This window comes from Vipera ursinii (genome assembly GCF_947247035.1).
Source record: "Vipera ursinii genome assembly, chromosome: 3".
Classification (NCBI taxonomy): Eukaryota; Metazoa; Chordata; class Lepidosauria; order Squamata; family Viperidae; genus Vipera; species Vipera ursinii.
Window position 1 is genome coordinate 130,814,815 of NC_139516.1, and position 22,233 is coordinate 130,837,047.

Consider the following 22,233-nt stretch of genomic DNA (forward strand, 5'->3'; position numbering starts at 1 on the left):
CAAATCTAAAAGGAAAACTTTTGGTTTCCGTTTTATTTTTATTTTAAGAATCTTCTGTATTAAAATAGAAATCTCATCCCAATATTTCTTTGCTTTATCACAAGTCCACCAGAGATGATAAAAAGTATCTTCTTTGCTTTTCCAACATACATTTGAAACTCCTTTATACATTTTTGACAATTTCTCAGGTGCTAAAAACCAACAATACATCATCTTACAATTTTTTTCAAAAGTATAATTCAGTGTGAATTTCAACTCATTATTTCACGTTTCCTAACCAAAATTCTCTGCCCATTGGATCATACAATCCTTAGTATGTTCATTTTGAAAATTCTATTTCAACAATTTATAAAACTTAATAACATGTTCTTCATTGACACACAATGAAATTTCAAATCATACACAAAATCATGACTTCTCATATTTAAGTTAAAATTTTCTTTTAATTGTAAAATATGTGAATTAATGGAAAATATGCCCTACCAACTGTAATTCTTTCAATTTCACCTTGAATAAAACATAATATCTCACCATAGGTCCACCAAATTGGTCTTGCATCATTGCTTTGCTGAAAAAAAAAGCTTCTTGAGGTGAGAAGCAAAGAGATATTTTAGGAAAAAGGCTTGTTTGTATTTAATCCAAACTCTTTGGATAGCATGCTTCATAAAATAATTCTTAAAATCTACATTGACTTCAACATATAAGTAGGCATGCCATTCAAATCTCAAATCATAATCTATTATTCTTCGAGGTTATCCATTCCTTTATCCAAAAACAAACAGAAAACTTCAAAATGTAATTTTAAATCTGCTAGCCTCAGGCCTCCTCTCTCTTTAGCATCGTGCAACAATCTGTATTAATTATTATCATTTTTTCTCTTGCCATATAAATTAAGAAATATTTTTTTTTGCCATTGCAAATGGAATGCCAGTTATCAAAATTGGTTACATCTGAAACAAAACAACATATTGGGTAAAATATTCCCTTAGTTACAGAAATTTTCCCCAACAAAGAGAATTGTAATTTATCCCACCTTAATAAGTCCTTTTTAATATTATTCCAGTCACATAGTTGTTCTGAAGCAATTTTGAATTTGTATTAGTCAGTGCAACTCCAAGGTACTTAATCTTTTTCTCCACTTTAAAACTGACTACTCTCTCATTGGTTTCCTCTTCATTCCATACATATTCTTAACCAACACTTTTATTTTTTGTTTATTTCTTAAAGCCAGCCAGAGCACCAAAGTCATCCAACTTTTTCCTTACATATTCCATTATGTTTTGTAGGTCTTATAAAAATCAAAACCAAGACATTAGCAAAAGCTCTCTGAGCATTGCTTTTTTAATCTTCAAGCCTAATATTTTCTCATCCTGTCTTATGTCTCTAGTCAAAACTTCCAAAACTAAAATAAAAAGAGATAAAGGAAATCCTTGTTTTGTATCTTTTTTTAAATCTAACACGGCTTCTCTTTTTTAATATGTTAGCGGTGAACTTTTTACCTCTGGACTTTGCTTGGACCGCAGTTTATGTTACCTTTCCTTGCTCCAGTTATGGGCCCCTTTGCAAAATTCTTCAGCATAGTTACAAATCCACAGTCGGCCAGCTCGAGTAACACTTCCTATAACAGAAGCGTTTGTGGTTAGCCTCTTTAACTTCTTATGGTAAATGTCAGTGTAGGTTTATTGGCAGCAGTTTTTTTAAACTATCTATATCAAGCAAAAGCATAGGCAAAGATGGACCAGCTCTGGTTGAAGCGAATCCATGGCTCACTTATAAAAGTCTCTTAATAGTTTGCTAATAAATTAATAGGCCAGGCACTCATTACAATAATTTCAATACTGGATACAATGTTCCATAGAAGTAGCTTATTTGCACCTAAACGCATTAGGGCTCTTGTAATAACTTAGGCAGGGATAGGTTAGTAAGAATGCATGCTTTGCCTCTTGTTTTTGTAACAATTAGTAGATCTATAGTTCAATTCCCCCCTGCTCCCCTCCCACCGTTTCCAACAGATGAGACTTAATGAAGTACATGTGAATATTAAGGAGTTTATGGGGCATGATGGTTTCTAAAGTAAAAATTGTACATTTATCTAAGTACAAGGTTAGATATGGATGAGAATCTTCCTATTTCACAAACTGTTTCTATTAATTTATTCAGAATAGTGGCTCATCACCACAGAAGAAATTATTAGATATCCACTTAGCCTGAACTGCTGTACTTATCCATCATGCTAATTGTAGATATGAATACTCCGCATATTTTTTCTCTAGGAAAACTGGACTGACCTCTCTTGGCTATAATTTATTTTGGCTTCTCTACAACAGGAAGTATTTTCTTTATTGTATTTAGATGCAATTTAAAAGCACTGGAAGAAGAGACCAAAAATGTTTGTTGCTATGGGAACCAATGCACTGTGGCTGCAGCATTGGATTCTGTACTACTAACCTTTGGAAGGTATTCCAGTCCCTTGTATTTTAGCTTTCTTTTCCAGCTTTTTCTGTTCGCCGAAATTTCAATAAAGGTTTGCAGAACACTTCAAGCTTTGCTTGTTTAGCAAATTGAACACATTTTGACTAAATATATGTTTATGAATGCAAGACGAACTATTTGATTCAGCTTAAGTCTTTTCTCCCTCCCTTCCCCAGTCATTTTTGAACATGCTAAATGGCAGGAAAATTGCCACATCAAAGGTTGTCTTTTAAGTAAACACACTGAATAAACAAAGCCTGCTCGAGTCTCTCTTGCTATTTGTTTTGCACATTTGCGAACATGTTAACGTAGCGCAGGGAAAAAATAAAAACGCGCACAAAAATCCACAGCCGAGCTCATTTTAACTTCACAGCGCATTAAAAAAAACAACAACAAGGCAAGTCCTTCCTATTATCAGGATTACTGGACAATCATCCCATTATTCGTAATCCGCACCCTTAAACCCACTGCATACAAAATGTATCGAGTTTTAATTTAAAGAAGGCTTGCATGTTATTCTCCTCTCATAATACGCTGGAGTAAGTTTTTAATAACTTAAACACACACACACACGCGCGGCACCGTAACAGCGCAGGAGCCACACTTGAAAGAGCTACTACTTTCGACTGTTTATATCAGGGGTCTTCAAACTTGGCCCTTCGATGACTTGTGGACTTCAACTCCCAGAATTCCTCAGCCAGGCAAGCTGGCTGAGGAATTCTGGGAGTTGAAGTCCACAAGTCATCGAAGGGCCAAGTTTGAAGACCCCTGGTTTATATACGGTAATTCATATAAAAGACAAGCCCGCCGTGCAACAGCTTTATTAGCTAACAGAGGGCGCCACAGCACCAGAAATAAAACTCTTCCCAAAGGAGCGTCCTCGCCGTTGCAGTCTCGTGCTAAACACCACGCCGCGCTCGCTCTTAAGAAGACGACTGACGATGGGGGTCTTCTGCCTCTCTTCCGGAAGGAACCAGACGCTCGTAGATGAGGGAAGCCTTATTAATTATTGGGTTGTGAAAGAAGGTGAAAAGAGCTCATGAGAGTTGTTGTTGTTGTTGTTGTTGTGTCGGACAGGCTCTTCCAAATCCCGGAGCGCGCCTCACCACGTCCAACGAACCCTACCACAGAAAACCCTCAAGAACCCCGTCGTGTTCGTTCGCCACCCCGCTTTCCATTGTCTTCGCAACCGCTCGGTTTTACGAAGAAGCCCCTCTGCGCGCCTTTCAAACCGCCTCTAAAGATGCTCCGAGGCGGAGCGCGCCTTAAAATCCCTTCAGACGGCCAGAGGAGGGCCAGCCGGCTTGTTGAACGGAGAGCCCCGACCGTCCCCCCTTCCAGCACGAAGACGTCGTCGGACCTTTTTCTTTTTGTGGGGGGGTGGGGACGGCGGAGGGAGGGTCCGTCTTTATTCTTTTATTTTTAAATACATACTTCCAGTGCTTTTTTCTTGTAAAAGAAAAAGGTGCCGGAACTCACACCTGTCATACAACCTGCCTTGCCTACCCTACAAGGTTCCATCCAAAAAAGGTGCCGGAACTCCGTTCTGAGCGTTCTATGAGAAAAAAAGCCCTGCATACTTCATATAATCTATACTTCATCCTGGCTTCGAGCTGTCGCTCCTCCAGAGATAGCAGACCAAGACCGCGCGCGCTCGCTCGCTTTCACTCCCATTCCAGTCTCCCCGGGATGGTTGTCGGAATTCGCGCGCGCGCACCGTGAGGAGGCTCTCCCAAAAATACGGGGTGGGAAGAGGGGGGATATATATATATACACATACATACATACATACATACATACATATATCTGGAGACTGAAAAAAAAGCCCTTGTGAGAAATAAGAGAAATCCGCCCGAAGAAATCCTGAATTCTATTTTATTCCCTCTCGCCGCCCCTCAACCTCTTAAGAGCCCCTTTTCGTGGGGCATTGGCAGCTCGGGCAACAAGCTACGTTTAAACGCACCTTCCAAACCGCGTCTCCTCTTAAAGAGAGGCAAAGCCCAGGTGTTTTTTGTTTTTGGAAAAAAACAACAACACCACACAACTAGCTTTGCCTGTCTAAGAGGAGACGCGTTTTGGGAAGGTGCGTTTAAAGGTAGCTTATATATAAAACCTGGGCTCGGGACGCCCCCTAAGGGCGAGCCCGAGCGAGCCTCTCTTTCAGCGCAGGAGCTTGCGTGGAGTGTGGGGGAGGGAGAATAATTTAAAAAAAAAAGAAGGGGAGAAAAAGCCCTCAGTAAACCGGGGTGGGGAGGGGTGGGGGAAAGAGAGAGAGAGGTGTGTGTGTGTGTGTGTGTGTGTGTGTGCGCGCCCGCGTGTGCGCGCGCGCATGTGTGGCTTTTGAACTGCCCACACAAGACTTGTCAGAGAGAGAGAAGCGGGCGGGAGAAGAGAAATGCAGAGGCAGTAGCGGCGGCGCCGGCGTCGCTCCAATCAGCCAGCTCCAGCCACTCCACTCCCAGCAACCGAGCGAGGGAGATCTCCGGCGACTCGGTGGGCGCGAGGGCTTTTTAAGCCGGGCCTCTCTCTCTCTCTCTCTCTCTCTTTGTGACACCCCCCCTTCCAACCTCACCCCCACCCGCACGAGCTCCCGCGCACAAAAGGGGACAAGAGGAGCCGAGGCAAAAGAAGGTAAGGGAGGCTTGGCCGCCTCTGTCGTCGCCTTCGGAGTGCTGAGAGGTCGATTCGGCCAATTGATTTGATTCCTTTCCTTCGGTCGGTCGGGTTTTTTTCTTTTTCTTTTTTGCACCCTTTTTTTTTGCACCGATCTGGGGCAGGTATATTTCGTATGCGTGTAGGGATCTTGGTGTGTGTGTGTGCGCGCTGAAGATGAAGCATCTTGCCCGAGGTGGGTGGGTGAACGTGTGTCTGTGTGTATGTGTGTGTGTGTGGGGGGGAAAGAATTACTGTCTAGGGAAAGAAATGGATCGTTTCTTGGGAGTCGCCTTACGGGAGAGCACATGCTCGGACGGGCGGCTTTTACTACGAAAGGGAACGGTTTTTGTGAGACGAGCAAGGAAGATGTCGAGAAATGAAATTCTTCTTTGCTGTATAACACGAAACATCCGCGGGATGTGATCGCCCTACGGAGAACGTAACGGGGGAAGATCAGGGCGTGGGGGCTTTTAAAGGAAGCTCTTTTTTTTTTTAGAAAGCCATTCCCTCGCCTTGCAGGAAAAAGGCGGCGGGGGGGTTCATCCCGGCTAAGATCCTGCAGAAGATATATATATATATATATATATATATATATATATATATATATATATATATATATATATATATATATGTATGTATGTATGTATGTATGTATGTATGTATGTATGTATGTATGTATGTATATGTATATGTATATGTATGTATATGTATATATATATATGGGTGGTGGGGGTGGATGGACAGAAGGGAGGGAAAAGGCAGGGAGCGCTTGTAGAGCCAACGTTGCGAACGATTCTCAAGAGCTTGAGCTTCCAAAGAGAGGAGGTTTCACACAGTGTTACCTGTGGAACACTTTGCAGAAAAGTCCCAAAACATTTTTTTTTGGGAGTGCCCGATGGTCAAACGTTAACGAGTAATCGTGCAGATCTTGAACTGAAGAACGGACGGGCGGGGTGGGGAGGAGGGAGGTAAGGCTACTTCCTTTTGTAAATGGACATCTGCCAATTTGAACCATTCCGGCAGGTCTTGATTTGGGGTTGGGTTGTTTTTTTTTTTGTTTTGTTCTTGTTGTTTGCTTTGACGACCCTAAAGAAAAAAGAGCTTGTGGTTAGTACTCGCGGATGTGACTTGGGGAAAGAAAAAAAAAAGACGCTGCCACAGTTTTAATCCCCCACGCTGGTTAATACAAAAGCCGCAAGAAAAAGAGCTTTTTAAAAAAATGCGGAGATCCATCTTTATTAAGATCAGAATTACTGCACAGATGTTCCGCGCTCCATGAATATTCATAGGAAAGACCCTTCCCCCCCACACTTCCCCCCCCCCCAGCAAATCTGTGTGTCTTGCAAATCCTGCCGTTTTCCTTCCTTCTCCACCCTTGCGGTCTGCCTTTTTAGGATGTGCATTTAAATTGTAACCCTGGGAATGATAAACCCAGCCACCCCTATTTAATAAAGGGATGCTTTTAAAGGAGCCCTCAGCGGTGTGTGCATGCTTGCACAGGATTGCTGCCACATCATGTAGATAGGTGAGAAAACCCTCCAGTTTGGCTTCTCTTTTGCAGTACTGCAGGGGAAATGAATGAAAGTCTTCTGTAATTACCTATTCCTTTGTCTTCGTGTGGCGCATGCGTAGGAGAGCAGGGTGTGGAAGAGAGATGAGACAAGTCGTTCCATCCTTAGACAGGCTCATATCAGAATTATTGCAACAAAGACTGGCATCTTGAGAGAAGAAATCACTCAAGATCTATAGGACAGCATTTTAGGAAATCCGGTCATTAGCAGACCCCACTGAAATAATAATTGCATTGGCAAATACTGTATTGGCTTTAAAGCCAATGTTTAAGCATGAAATGTGCAATCCCACATGGATGAAATTATATCTAATACTAGAAGAAGAAAATCCTTGTTCGTGGCAGAATGGTTAAGGCTGTTATTAGTGTAATGTTACAACTCAACAGTTTTATGGCAGGAAAAAAGAGATCTCTCATTTAAATTAATGAAAAATCAAGGTAAATAAATGAAAATGGTGGGTGTAGGCTATGGTATATTTTTCACTCTCATGCCTTGCAAAATGGCTCTCAAGCAACTGCTAAGAACTGGGGCAACCATTTCATTGCATTTTCTACTCATCAGCTAGTATCTGCTAAGCTGGCCATCTTGTCTGCAAACATTAGAAGGATAGTTGAAATGCACTAATTAGGCTGATCCTTTGGAAGATAACAATTAGGGACTGTCAGTGTGTGTAATGCAATTAAATTCCACATTTCATGAGGCTTAGGAGAAGCTGTTGCCATAGCAGACACTCAAGCTGCTACCGTTATTCAGATTTTTCCACCTTAAAGGGGTGCTTTCTTTTCTGTAATGGTTTCCTCCTGTGAGGGCAGAAATGGATGAAGGTATTTGGACTCCCACCTTTACTCTATCCCCTCCTGAAACTCCATTTATTGCTTCTGTTGTTTTTCTCAGTCATTTATTGAGCACATGATAACCATCCCCCCTCTCCTCTGTACTAACATGTAATAAAAGCTGGCTACTTGTTAGGAACATAAAGATAATTGGGTTTATTTTAGCGAAGCTTAGTGACTGCATCCACAGAGTTTAGTGAAAATGTTGCTATTATAGCATATTCTGGAAGTGAACAAATTCTTTTTTTTTTAATTGATAAAGTCTAATCGGTAAGGTGTGTGCAATTAACACTCGTCTAGATTCAACAATGTAAGAGAACTGAAACATTCTACGTTTGTCAAGTAGATCTTTAGGATTGTAATGTTCCCTTATTTTTTAATATGGTAATATGTTTCTTATTACGTGGGTGGTTGATACAAATGGTCAAGCTCATCTCAGAAGATGTTGGTTGCCTAGCATATTTATAACAGAGGAAATGATAGCAATGAACCAACTTAAATTGTCAAGCTTCTCTCAGATAGAGATCTACTAAGAGTTGTGTCTTATCAAAAACTGCCACATTAAAAGTGAATAACCAGTGGTAAGCCCAAGTGTATGTATTGTCCATCTCTCATCTATCTTACCTTATCAGTCTAGTGAATAATAATTCAGCCAATTAAATACTATCTTGAATGGTGATTGGGTATCTTCCATCTACAGGCCTCAAAATCAATTTATCGCTTTACCCACAGATTTTCCAAAATAGCGACAGAACCTGTGTGAACACTACCCAGGTTTGGTCTGGGTGAGGAGGATATTTTACCAAAGATGGGCAAGTTTTTCATCAAATTTAAAAAGCCACGATTGGAAGTATTCAATTGCTAAATAAAATAAGATTGTATAAAAATGGGAGTATTTGTGGTTAACTTTTATACATTGTAATAACTACAGCAGTTGTCTCAATTTGTTGTTCAGCATTCATTTAATTACAAAAAAGACACAAAGCAGACGTATATATAATTTTGCCATACTAAATTAGCTAGCAGTTGCTTAACTATTAGACAAGAGTTGACCTTCTGAGAAACAACCATATGTCTGAGACTTGGAAGTGGGGCTATTCAAAGTAGATATGAGAAGAGAAAATAGAAACCAGAAATTTGGAAGGAGAATAAGGCTTTTTATTATATAAGACTTTCTAATAAAGGGTCTGTTTATTACTATTTCCAAATTATGGAATAAATAGTCAAGTTGTCATTTATATAGTTTTATTTGATGAACTATATATCTCAGGTGGCTGAATGGAGTCACTGAAGCAGTAGGCGTGAGCTTAAATGGACTCCAGAAGATGGTAGAGGACAGGAAGGCCTGGAGGAACGTCCATAGGGTCGCGATGGGTGGGACACGACTTTGCAGCTAACAACAATATATCTCAGGGCTATTTTCTACCTTGAAATAGTACTTATGGCAAACAACTCCCAAGAATCTTCTGTATCTCTTTGTTGCCTTCTAATGGTTATCAATTGTGAGTCCCTTGGACTGCAAGGCGATCAAACCAGTCAGTCCTAGAGGAGATCAACCCTGACTGCTCTTTAGAAGGCCAGATCCTGAAGCTAAAACTCAAATACTTTGGCCACCTAATGAGAAGGAAGGACTCACTGGAGAAGAGCCTAATGCTGGGAAAGATTGAGGGCAAGAGAAGAAGGGGACGACAGAGAATCAGGTGGCTGGATGGAGTCACTGAAGCAGTAGGCCTGAGCTTAAATGGACTCCAGAAGATGGTAGAGGACAGGAAGGCCTGGAGGAACGCTGTCCATAGGGTCGCGATGGGTCGGACACAACTTCGCAACTAACAACAATAACAAAAATGGTTATTCAGATTTTTGCAGCCTACACTGACTCCTTTTTCCCTCCTTTGGTTTGGTATCTGGTAAGTTGTTAAACCATCTGATTGAGTAATTCAGGAAATTTGTTAGTAAATTAACTGCTGAGGAAATCTTATCACATGCAACATTGCCGCTCTGCAACCGAGAACAAATTCTAAATGAATACTCTTAAGATCTTGCTCAAGTGATCTAACATTGCTTAAGTTCTGTTTGAGATAATATTTATAGTCTTGTCTGCTCTCTTTGCCCCTTCAAACATATGTTATAAATAGATGGTAAAGAAAAAAAATAGTGTCAAGCTGTCCTAGAAAACTGCAGTTCAAACATATTTTATGTCTTTTATTTTCCTTTCATTGTTGCTGAGTAAGCATTCTGTGTAGGTATATTTATACTTAGAAAACCATATTTCATAAGAAAAGTAGAAGTTGTTGAAGTCTTTGCTGAAATTTGCAACACAAAATGGAACTTTGTTCTAACACCCTAAGTTCTTTTTTATCTTTTTTTCAAGGTCTCTTTTGAGTAAATGATTGACATCCATATATGTAATACAGCAACCAGAGGTACATTTCTTAGAGTTAGCAGATGTTGCTTCCATGTGACATATTTATAAAAATATTAAATGATCTGATGAAGCTGCTTTGTCATTAATAATCAGTCAGTAATCTAAATGCTAAACATGTTTGCTTAGAGGTAGCTTCCAATTTCATTAGAAGACAGTTCCTGGTAAGTATGATATAATGTGTTTTTACTTGGAAGAAAGTACCATTGAGTTTAAAGGAACAAATTCTCAGTATAGCATGTACTTGAGAAGATTATCTGGGCACTAAGCCTCTTCTCAAAAAAAAAGGGGGGGGAGCAAACTTCTTTTTAAATATATTTCATTGGATTCATTGCTTGTCCTGTTATGTAGTAAATCTTTAATTCTGCCTATCAATCACTTGCAAAATTTAGTTTTTAATGGAAGCTTTTGCTTTTTGTTTGAAAATACCAGTTCACATGTTTTCAAGAAGATTTGTGCAAATGATGTGCTTTGAAAGTGAGAAAATAAAATCCTGCGAAGTGGGTCTTATTTTAGGTAAAAAAGCAGAATTTCTATGCTTCCTTCTTTGCCTCTCTTATTCCAGAAAAACAGTTCGAAATTCTCAGATTTATAACATAGCACAAGCAGAGTATAGTATAGCTCAAGCAAAAGTCTATCTGCTAGAAGATGTATAATTTATGGGATTAGTTAGAATTTGAGGTTTCTTCTGTAGATCACCACTGTGATTGTGGCCTAGTATTACTCTTGATTGCTAGCTAGGGAGTGTTGATTAATTGATATTCTTAAAGTATCGTACAACTATTTTGCTAGGTCTTGGCCTAATTAGTGAGTTAAATGTCTGGAAGTGATGTAGCTTAAAAGGAAACCATTTTCAAAATGATATGCCCTTCCTCCTACCCCCAGTTAGCTTTTGTCTCATCTTTAGCAAAAAAAAATACAAACCCAAAAGGGTTTCGTAGAATGCAATACAGGTAGTCCTTGACTTATGGTCGCAATTGAGCCCAAAATTTATGTTGTTAAGTGAAACATTTGTTAAGTGAGTTTTGCCCCATTTTACAACTTTTCTTGCCCTTGTTGTTAAGTGAATCATTGCAATTGTTAAGTTAGTAAGCCGGTTGTTAAGTGAATATGGCTTCCCCATTGTCTTTGCTTGTCAGAAGGTCACAAAAGGGGATCAGACGATCCCCAGGACACTGCAACTGTCATAAATATTAACCAGTTGTCAAGCATCTGAATTTTGATCATGTGACCATGGGGATGCTGCAATGTTTGTTGGTGTGAAAAACGGTCAGAAGTCACTTTTCCAGTGCCATTGTAATTGAACGGTCACTAAACTGTTGTAAGTCGAGGTCTACCTATACATTATCTCCCTCAGATTGAATGCCTACTGAAAATGTAACTAACAGACCTTCTTGATCAATATTTCAAACTCTATAATCAAATATAATAGAATTACTTTGAATTCCATTCTGAAGATATGTATTAAAATTAAGAATCTGGAACTTACCTATCCTACCTCAGTTTGCCTTTATATGCCATTTGTGGCTTCTTTTGCATTTTCCCCTACCGTCACTGTTATACCCTGTTGCAAGTGTTTTATGCACACCAGCTCTTCATTCTGCAATGTCTGGTCCTATTTTGTCACATTTAAAACTACCTTATTGCATAGGGCAGGGGTAGGCAACCTCGGCTCTTTTATGACTCATGGACTTCAACTCCCAGAATTCCTCAGTCAGCTATGCTGACTGAGGAATTCTGGGAGTTGAAGTCCATGAGTCATAAAAGAGCCGAGGTTGCCTACCCCTGGCATAGGGCAATGTTATCTTCACATTAAGAACTGTATCTGGCAGTATGATAATACTTTTCTATGCAATAAACACACACACACACACATACATACGCTACAGGACAGGATTGGTGGATTTGTCTTCACAGTTATATAGTCTGGTCCTTAATTTGATTGGCAGATTTGGGGATCCCCCGCCTTAATTTCAATGTTTTAGGACAGACATGTCAAACACAAGGCCCGGGGGCCGGATCCGGCCCGCAAAGTGGTTTCATGTGGCCCGTGAAGCCATCCTGGAAACAGTGAGGGAACAGCCCCCACTGCCTTGGCCCTGGCCCAGAGACCCTCCTTCTGCCAGAGACCCTCAGATCTGTCCCACTCCTGCCCAGGCCCCCATAGGCGCCCTTGATGCGAATGATGTAGAGCTGGCCACGCCCACCCAGTAGGCCATACGCACTCTAGCCACACCCACCCAGTAGGCCACACCCACCCTGGCCATACCCACCCGGCCCCTTGAGGGCAACTGCAATGCTGATGCGGCCCTCAATGAAATTGAGTTTGACACCCCTGTTTTAGGATGTTGCCAGACTGGACTAGATATGGCTGAAAGCTACTATGGTGCTATGATGTAATGATGACCTCATTTAGACAGCAAAACTGTATGATCAAGCACAAAGAGAGTTGTTTTTCCAAGAAACAGTTTGGTCATGCACAGTATGCTGCCAAATGAAAAGAATGGTTTTGTCATATATCTGATACAGATATGAGATGAAATATGTGCTTATAATGGTATTCAAATAAAAGTCTAGAGCAGGGACCCTAAAATGGGTCTTCAAACTTGGCCCTTTTACGACTTGTGGACTTCAATTCCCAGAATTCCTCAGCCAGGGTGGTTGAGGAGTTCTGGGAGTTGAAGTCCACAAGTCATAAAAGGGCCAAGTTTGAAGACCCCTGCCCTAAAACAACCATTTCTGAACTACTAGGGCTCTAGCAGCATTCAGATGCTTGATGGAAGGCTGTGGAAGGTATGAGAATTTTTCCTCTTGTTTTTTTTTTCTCCAGACAATGAAGATTGAGGCAATTTTAACTAGATTAATAAACAGGTGAATGAACCCAACTTTCTCTTCATCAGATCTGTCCAGATATATAGGATTACAAATACCCTACTTACCTGGTATATAGCATAGGCTGTCTCAATCGTATACAGGAGGAATATGAATGCTAAGTATGGCCTGCAGCTAAATGTTTTGGAAATTATTATCCTTAATCTCACAAAGTATTGATCACAGAAACATGCACACCCTTTGCTTAACAAAGGTAGTATGGCTATTAAATTATGACTTCTTTCATTATACAACAGCTTGTGTATATGGTTTGTGTGTGTGTTTGTGTGATAGTAAAACCTTCCAGAAAGTTTCAAGTGGTGCAGGAAAAAAAAAAGAAACCTACTATATAGATTAATAAATCAACCACAGTTAGAGCATACAAAAATTGCATTGGAGAAGGGCAATGCTAACAGAAAAAGAGTACCGGTAAAAGAAATATGAAAAAAACACATAGAATTGAAAATTATTAGTGTCAGGTAAATCCTTCAGGGAAATGCCAGCTCTCCTTAATATCTCCATTAAGGAAAAAATACTGCTTGTCAACACGTCAATAGGTTATCTATGTCAGATAATTAAAAAACAACAACCCAATACTTCCACACGTAGAAACACCTTAGGCATTAGTATTTTTTCTACTTTGATCTCCATTTTGTGAGACAGTAAGTAGGTAGAATGGGGCAAGCTTAGAGAAAATGTCTTCCTCCCAAACACCAACCCTTTTGGTGGGTTGAAGGATGAATGTTTTAGATTAAATAGCTGAGTTGATTCAGGAAATAAATTGGGGGGAAAATGAGCTGAAGGGTGTGAACTGGTTGGCCTCTGGCTTGTCAATCATTTCATACTGCAGCTAAACATCAGTAAATGAAGTCAAGGAACAAATTCCTAAAAGCATCAGAGACTTGAAAATAGAAACCATATGCAATATAATACAGTGTCCCGTGCATTAAGTAGTGTACCAATGAAAAAAACATATGGAGAATGGAACGTACTCTTAAGAATATCCATTTCTTCCTGCAGTATCTTAGTATCATATATACTGCCATTTTCTTTTTTTCTAAATAGTTATATCTAAATATTTGAAAATAACTTATTCTGAATAGGTTTGCAGAATGAATGAAGGAAAGTACAAAAGTAAAAAAAGGAAAACTGTCCTAGTTCAAACAATGTTTCAGGTTGTAACTTTGCCATTTTTCAAAAATCCTTTCTTTCAGGAAAAATATATTTATTTTATTCATTCTTCAGAGTCATCCAAAAATAGAAAATGGATCCAATCCATGCAATATGTTGCATTTCTTCCTATTTTATTTTTTTCAAAATCTTCTGACAGTAAAACTACAATAATATTATACAACCAATAATTTGGTGTTGTTTATTTTTTGTTACATTGTTTATTCAAAGTTTTTGAGATTTGTTTAATTTCTAAGAAAATATAATTACTGGCGAGATGGGCAGCATATAAATTTAATAAATAATAAAAACAACCCTTCATTTTTCCTGTTTCTTTCCTTCCTTCTTCCTTTCTTCCTTCCCCCCCCTCCCTCCCACCCCGTGATCATTTTCAGGTCTATTAATTTCCCTTTTCTGATTTTATAAGGGTAAACAAGAGAAATCAAAACTGAAAAAAGGAATAAGATTTTAACAAACGAAAGATGAAATAACAACATGATATTGATAGAATAGTGGAGAGAATAATGTAGAGAAAGATAAAGTGGCTTTAGAGAGTTAGTGTTGTCTAATGACTGTTTTCCCCCCTTTCATGTAAAACATATGCTGATTTTTAGAGGTCTGTCACCTACTCATTGTTTCCCTTTTATGATAAGTAAACTCTGCTGTTTGAAATAACTGCCTTACGTTGCCTGATGATTAAGCCCACTTTGCTATATTTGTGAAACCAAGTGGAAAATGAAAGATCAGTACTATTTTTCAGGTCCCTAAGCAACAATTTAGGTCAGTAATGGCGAACCTTTTAGAGACCGAGTGCCCGAAAACAGGCCCCGCCTCCACCCTGCCAACTCTGCCCCCACCTCACCCCCAGCTAGCCCCGTCCTGCCCCACCTGCCACCCACCACCTCCACAGCCTGCCACAGATCACCCAGGAGGCCCAGCAGCACCATGGCAGCCACGCCCTCTGCCTGCGCCCCGCAGAATCAACTGCGCACGATGGGGCATGAGGGCCATCCACGTTCTTGGCTTTGCTGCTCCATGTGGGCCATGCTTGGGGGCAACTCTCCTTGGGTGGCTGCTGGTGAGGTGGGGGCTGCGGGGGAAGGCTGGGCTGGCACGACAGCATGCGTGCCTTAAGACAGGGCTCTGAGTGCCGCCTATGGCATGCGTGCCACAGGTTTTCCACCAGCGATTTAGGTGCAGAAGACAGAGGAAATGAAGTACTTCCCCAGTTGGTATCTATCTCGAAAGTTTGCATACATACCTTTATGATGGGAGAACATTCCACAAGGAGTTGCTTGCTCCTGGTAAACAGTATGCAGACTCTTAATCTCAAAGATTTTCTAATTTCTTGAGTAGAAACCATATACAGCCATACAATTAAGTGTCTCTACCTACATAAGTATGTAACCCAGTTGGACCCCAGCTTTCACTATCCTTGCTAGAAAACTACAAAAATTCACTTGCTGGTCTCAAGTTATTTTTCACTGTCATAGCAAATGAAGGGAGTAGGAGGGTTGCTGCAAATCTCTGGACACATGGCTTATGTTCCTATATAATGGTGCAAATTCCCGTAATCATTTAAAAATGCACCCTAGAGAAAATTAAAAATTTGGAGGGCGGGTATATTGCAGAAGCAAGTCATAACATGATATTATTTTTTTAATATAAAGACTCATAACATTTCTTTAATTAGCACTCATTAGAAATATTGCAAAGATCCTTTTTTGTTCTTTTAATAAATATTTAAAGACTTTCGAGAACATTTCTTTCGACCCTCCAACGGACCAAATGCTGTGTACTGTAATTCCTAGATTCCCCAGTTTTGCTTTGCCCACCATCTTCTGCTTCAGGCAAACTGACATCTCCTTGATTGTGATTTCTTTTCGGAAACGTGGACCATAGATGGCACTGAGCTAAGGCTTAACAGAGAGGAAAGGGGGGAGAAACTTGCTGAGCAGAGCCCCATTAAGTGATAAATGTCCTGTGCCATTTTTAATCATCGATTTGATGACTAAGCCATAGCAGTCTTACATGCTGTGCCAAGCCATCAAAGATCGTTTGAAGACTGTAGTATTTAATTTGACACAGCACACCAAGTTGTGACAGCATTGCTCCTTCAATAGCATCATTGGATTCCTCTACTAAAATACAAAAGTAGTATCTATTCATGTAAGAATATTAATTTCAGAAAATGTTCATTTTAGCTGTTGCTAAATAGGGTCATCAACTAACAATATTTCACTGTGCCAAGCTTGAAATGCTCAGAAGCACGGTTTCAAATAATCAATATTGGCTTTGGGTTTGACGTATGTATGTGATGAAATTGGAAATATATTTTGTTTTAATCTTGGAAATCTAGCTATGTTTAATTTTTTTCTATGAAAAAAATGGTTCAACATTTGAAACAAGAGTAACAGGCTGTTTTTTTGAGTATTTTTTCCCCTGGGTTTTCTAGCCATACAAAAGTATGAGGACAGCCTTTCTTTACTTTAGGATCATAAAAATAGGTAATCGGCATTTTTCCTCCCTGCAGGTTGAATGGCAGAAAGCAGTCAGTATGGGTTCTCACCCTGACTCATTTAGGAAACAAGTTCACGCAGCAGGATTTTAGAGTTTTGCTTTGTTTTTCTTTTGGAGTCAGTCTGTTCTCAGTAGAGGCCAAATAAGAAAGCATCTGCTATGTTAATATGCACTGGACTTGTCTGCAGCCATTTACTTTTACACAAATAAATAGCATTACTATTCCTATTCAACATAAACACACACTAACATACACTAATGCACTAAATTTTGCAAACTAGCTCATATGCCCTGAAGACCAAAATCAACAAGCACATGTACATAACTTGGAATGCAAACACATGCGTACCAAAATCAATAAATTGATCAAATACCACCTAGAAGCCTTTGCAGTTTTAAATACATTTAAGACTAGGCATCAAATTTACAAAAAAGAACATACACAGAGTGTAAACACAAACATACCAAAGCTTAGCAGACTGACCAAGACATCCAACACAGTCCTAAGTAATAATCTTTATATTTGCATCTTACGATTTGAGCAGTACTAACAACAAGTTTGGGTGAAGCAGAATATGTAACATGCCCACCCATCTGTCGCTATTTGTGTTTATTTGCATTTTGAAATTACCTGCTTTATGTAGGAGTTTACAAGGCAACAAAGGAAAGTAGCACATAAAGCCCACATGCAACCCACTCAAATGAAGTCAACATTTCTCAATAATAATAAAAAAAATTATATGCACTGCTGATAATTTATGTGCCAGGTAAGCTGTTTTTTTCTAACTTGTGCAAAGGGTAGTAGCAAAATACAGCCCACAACCTCTTCAGTCCTGGCCTTGCTAATTAACGCCTGCTGTACTGGAGTATTCCACTCCACTTATCCAGTCTGATTTGATAACAATAAGGATCATCCATTTTATCTCTGTGGCTGTGCTGGCTAACTTGGAAATGAAGTTACCAGATTAACCCAATCAGAAACTTCAAAGGTCCAGTGTAATGTGTGCGCAGTACGTTCAATAGCCATTTTGCAATAGGTTTCAGCTTGAAGCATTTCGTGCATCCATACTTGGGTGTGCTGCTTAGAACCACCACTGCTTTTGCACACCTCTCCTTTAACTCTGCACAGGCACTGAGCTAAGTGCTTATGCATCTAGCCTCATCTTACATAATGTATCCCCCCTCAGGCACAAATGATAAATCAATAAAAAAAACTGATAGTGGTGGTGGCAGAAACAGCAATGCTGCAAGAGTGATTGGAACTAGCGGTACAAATGTCATTCCTGGGTACTCTGGGAATGTTATATTTTACAGATGTACTTTTGACATTGGGAAGCAAAGTAACTGGTAACTCTTGGGGTGTGTTCAGTGAACCTTTGATAATAACTATGCTTGGATGCCTGATGTAGGCCAGTAACATTTCTCCCTCCTCCCTAAAAGTAATGCATTTTACCATTATAGTATCCAACAATAGTTAAATAATAATAGTATTGGGAAGAGAAACATTTGTGAAATTGTTTTAATGCTATTGTTTGCTTCTACTGAGCTTAGTTGCAAGTGTCTACCAAATAAAAATATTATAGCATTGCTTATTTAAATCAAAGACGGCTCCTGGTGCCTATACATAAATGTCCATATGATTTTCTTGGAAATAGTTTGCCCCACTGCCTCCTTCCGGAACATAATTTCAGCTACAACTCTTTAACATTCCCATCCAACTCTTGGATCTCCCGCTCTAAGGAAGGCATTTCTATCATTTTAATACCTTAAGCTTATTTTTCTGTTTGATTAATTTATTGATTGTTACTTAGAGGCTAAGATGCATGCCAAGAGATAGGAAACACAGGTAGTCATCAACTTACAACTCTTCGTTTAGTGACTGTTCGAAGTTACAACGGCACTGAAAAAGGTGACATGACTGCTTTTCACACTTATGACCATTGCAGCATCCCCAGGGTCACGTGATCGAAATTCAGATGCTTGGCAACTGGCTCATATTTATGACGGTTGCAGCGTCCCGTGGTGACGTGATCCCCTTTTGTGACCTTCTGAAAAGCAAAGTCAATGGGGAAGCCAGATTCACTTAACAACCGTGTTACTAACTTAACAACTGCAGTGATTCACTTAACAAATGTGGCAAGAAAGGTTGTAAAATGGGGCAAAACTCCCTTAACAAATGTCTCACTTAACAACAGAAATTTTGGGCTCAATTGCGGTTGTAAGTCAAGGACTACCAGCTTGTGGGTATAAGAAAAAGAGAGAGAGAAAAAAATATCAATGAAGACTGCACTGTTCCCAGGCAAACCTAATTGGTCTTTAATAGACTGGGAGGGGGGTGTTTAGATGTCAGTTATGTAATAAATAACTTTTCATTAACAAAAGTTTTGTAGAAAAAGGAAAAAGCATGCAAATTAAGACAATTATATTCATTGCAAGATAATTGAATCGAATTGAATTTATTAAATTTATATGCCGCCCTTCTCCCTAAGGACTCAGGGCGGCTCACAACAATAAAAAGTTAGAAAAAACATAAAATACAAAATTTTAAAAAGAATTAAACCATAAATGTAATAAATACATAACAATTAACCCAATAAAACCAAATTTAAAACTATAGTCAGTCCAGGCCCGATTGTTGGAACATCCATGTCTTCAGGTCATGGCGGAAGGACCAAAAGTCAGGGGCTGTCCGCAGCTCCGGAGGCAACTCATTCCTGAGGGTCGGCACGCCCACAGAGAAGGCTCTCCCCCTGGGAGTCGCCAGCTGGCATTGCTTAGCCAACGGAACCATGAGGAGGCCGACTCTGTGGGAGCGAACCGGGCGATGGGAGGTTGACAATGACAGCAGGTGGTCTCGTAAGTACCCCGGACCTAAGCCATGTAGGGCTTTAAAGGTAATTACCAGCACCTTGAATCGCACCTGGAGGGCAACTGGAAGCCAATGCAGCTCGCGCAGGAGTGGTGTAACATGGGAGTATCGAGAAACTCCCATAAGCACCCGCGTGGCCGCATTCTACACCAGCTGAAGCCTCCGGGTGCACTTCAAGGGCAGCCCCATGTAGAGAGCATTGCAATAATCCAGGCGAGAAGTGACAAGGGCGTGGGTGACCGTGCATAGGGCATCTCAGTCCAAAAAGGGGCGCAACTGGCACACCAGGTGAACCTGTGTGAAGGCCCCCCTGGTCACAGCAGTTAGATGATCCTCCAAGTTAAGCCGTGAATCCAGGAGGATTGTGGGCCCTTTCTGAGGGGGGCAATACCTCCCCCCATCAAAAGAGATCAAACATGTTGGACAATACGAGATGCCGGTATCCACAGCCACTCAGTCTTGGAGGGGTTCAGCCTGAGCCTGTTCCTTCCCATCCAGACCCGCACCGCCTCCAGGCACCAGGACATCACATCAAGGGCATCACTGGGTTGGCTCGGGGTGGAGATGAACAACTGGGTATCATCCGCATATTGGTGATACCTCACCCCAAAGCCATGGATGATCTCACTCAGTGGCTTCATATAGATGTTAAACAGGAGGGAGAGAACCAACCCCTGAGGCACCCCACAAGTGAGGGGCCTCGGGGTAGATCTCTGCCCCCCTGCCAATACAAACTGCGAGCGGCCCGAGAGGGAGGAGAACCATCGTAGAACAGTGCCTCCCACTCCTAACCCCTCGAGCCGTCACAGCAGGATACCATGGTCGATGGTATCAAAAGCCGCTGAGAGGTCAAGTAGGACCAGGACAGAGGAACAACACCTGTCCTGGGCCCGCCAGAGATCATCTACCAGTGTGACCAATGCAGTTTCCGTGCTGTAACCGGGCCTGAAACCAGACTGGTGCGGGTCCAGATAGTCCGCTTCATCCAGGAATTGCGGGAGCTGAGCTGATGGTATTGCTGTTGTCACAAATTGCTTTGGGAGGAAATCCCTAATATGGCGAAATGCAAAGAGAAAGCAATAAAACAGAAAGAGAAGCAGCAATGAAAAAGCAACGGGTCCTTTTACATTCAACAGGATCCCTTCTAGAGTTGTTCTGTGTTGAAAATAGGTAAGATGAATTGTCAGGTGAATGCTTACACACAGTTTTATGAACACCAGTACAAGTATTTGCGCTCTCTCTCATTCTCACTATATAGATATAGATACAGATAGGTAGGTAGGTAGGTAGGTAGGTAGATAGATAGATAGATAGATAGATAGATAGATACATACATACATACATACATACATAATATACATACATACAAGATGTATGTTGTGACATTGGATGATGGCATGTGATGCAACAATGTTCTACCTGAAATATTTGGTGCTTATGGGACCATTTGCCTATTATGTTTGTTTATCTGTTTCAAAAGCCACAAGATCTGGAAGGAAGGGGAATGCAGATTCTCCACAGACTTTTTTTTCTGCATCAGATGCCGGATCTCCTGCTGCCCTCTTGGCTAAACTACACACAAATTCTCAGAATGTGTATGCTGCACTACAGGTTTTCCCAGGCTTTTATGCAAAAAACAAAACAAAACATGGTTATATAAATGCACTGGAACCATAGGGCATTCTCATTCCATGCCACTTTTCCCAATTCTTAGATTTTTGTAATGAGCCAGGATTTGGCAGGGGGGGGGGAGTGCTGACTAAATGTGCAAGGCAGTTTGATGTTCCAGTGAACCACGGGTGTGGACTGTGGATTTAAGATAAGTGCTGTAAAGTCTCTTCGCACGCAGCCTATTTTTGAAGAGAACAACATGTGTCAATGTAATTGAAAGAAGGATACTTCTTTCATGTCATAGTAGAATATTTGATATCTCATCTGAATTAGAATAGAATAGAAATAGAAATAATAGAGCTGGAGGGGATTTTGGAGGTCTTCTATTTCAGCCCCCCTTGCTCAAGCAGGAGAACCTATACCAGGGGTGTCAAACTCGATTTCATTGAGGGCCTCATCAGCATTGCGGTTACCCTCAGGGGGACGGGTGGGTGTGGCCAGGGTGGGCACAGCCTACTGGGTGGGCGTGGCTGGAGTGCGTGTGGCCTACTGGGTGGGCATGGCCAGCTCTACATTTTTCGTGTCAAGGGTGCCTATAGGGGCCTGACCAGGAGTGGGACCGATCTGAGGGTCTCTTGCAGATGGAGATGGGACTGGGGCAAGTGCCAAGGCATGGTCCACTGGAGGAGCCTCACTGTTCCTCTCAGACCATGCGGGGGGGGGGCTGGATGGTGGCGCAGAGGTCAAATACTCGGCCCAGCCCTCAAGCACTCGCGGCACTAAGCCCAGCCCTACTTCCCCAAGAGGGCGCCCAGCTGCACTTATGTCCTTCTCAAGGCTGCTGCTGCTGTGCTTGCTCTCCTTAGCCAGGTTGCTCATGATGGGTATGAAGGCAAAGTCAAGAGGGAGAACCACTCCCTCTCCATGTGAAGAGACCTGGCTTTGTATCCACAGCTTCCTTAGCAATAGGATGGGAGACCCCCCAGGATAGGCTGGGAGGAGGGGGCAAGGGGATGGTGAAAGAGCAGCAGGGAAGGTCTAAGGCAGGACTTCCCTCAGACCCTTCCCTTCCTTCCTTCCTTCCTTCCTTCCTTCCTTCCTTCCTTCCTTCCTTCCTTCCTTCCTTCCTTCCGAGTGGTGGGAAAATATTTGAGATGAGGGAGGGAGAACAACAGGCAAGAAATGCAGCTGGGGAAGTGTCATCCTTCATGAGGAATGAAGAAATGTACCATCGCCTGG

At 41.1% G+C, this 22,233-nt stretch overlaps 1 protein-coding gene across 1 annotated transcript in view; it reads left to right on the forward strand.

Annotated features, from left to right (window-relative positions):
* Positions 1–4,859: 4,859 nt before the first annotated feature.
* BASP1 (brain abundant membrane attached signal protein 1) overlaps positions 4,860–22,233 on the forward strand; it is an 80,109-nt gene continuing 62,735 nt past the window's right edge. The window contains exon 1 of the mRNA XM_083357744.1: positions 4,860–5,103. The gene's annotated coding sequence lies outside the window, so the exon portion shown is untranslated. The remainder of the gene's footprint in view (positions 5,104–22,233) is intronic.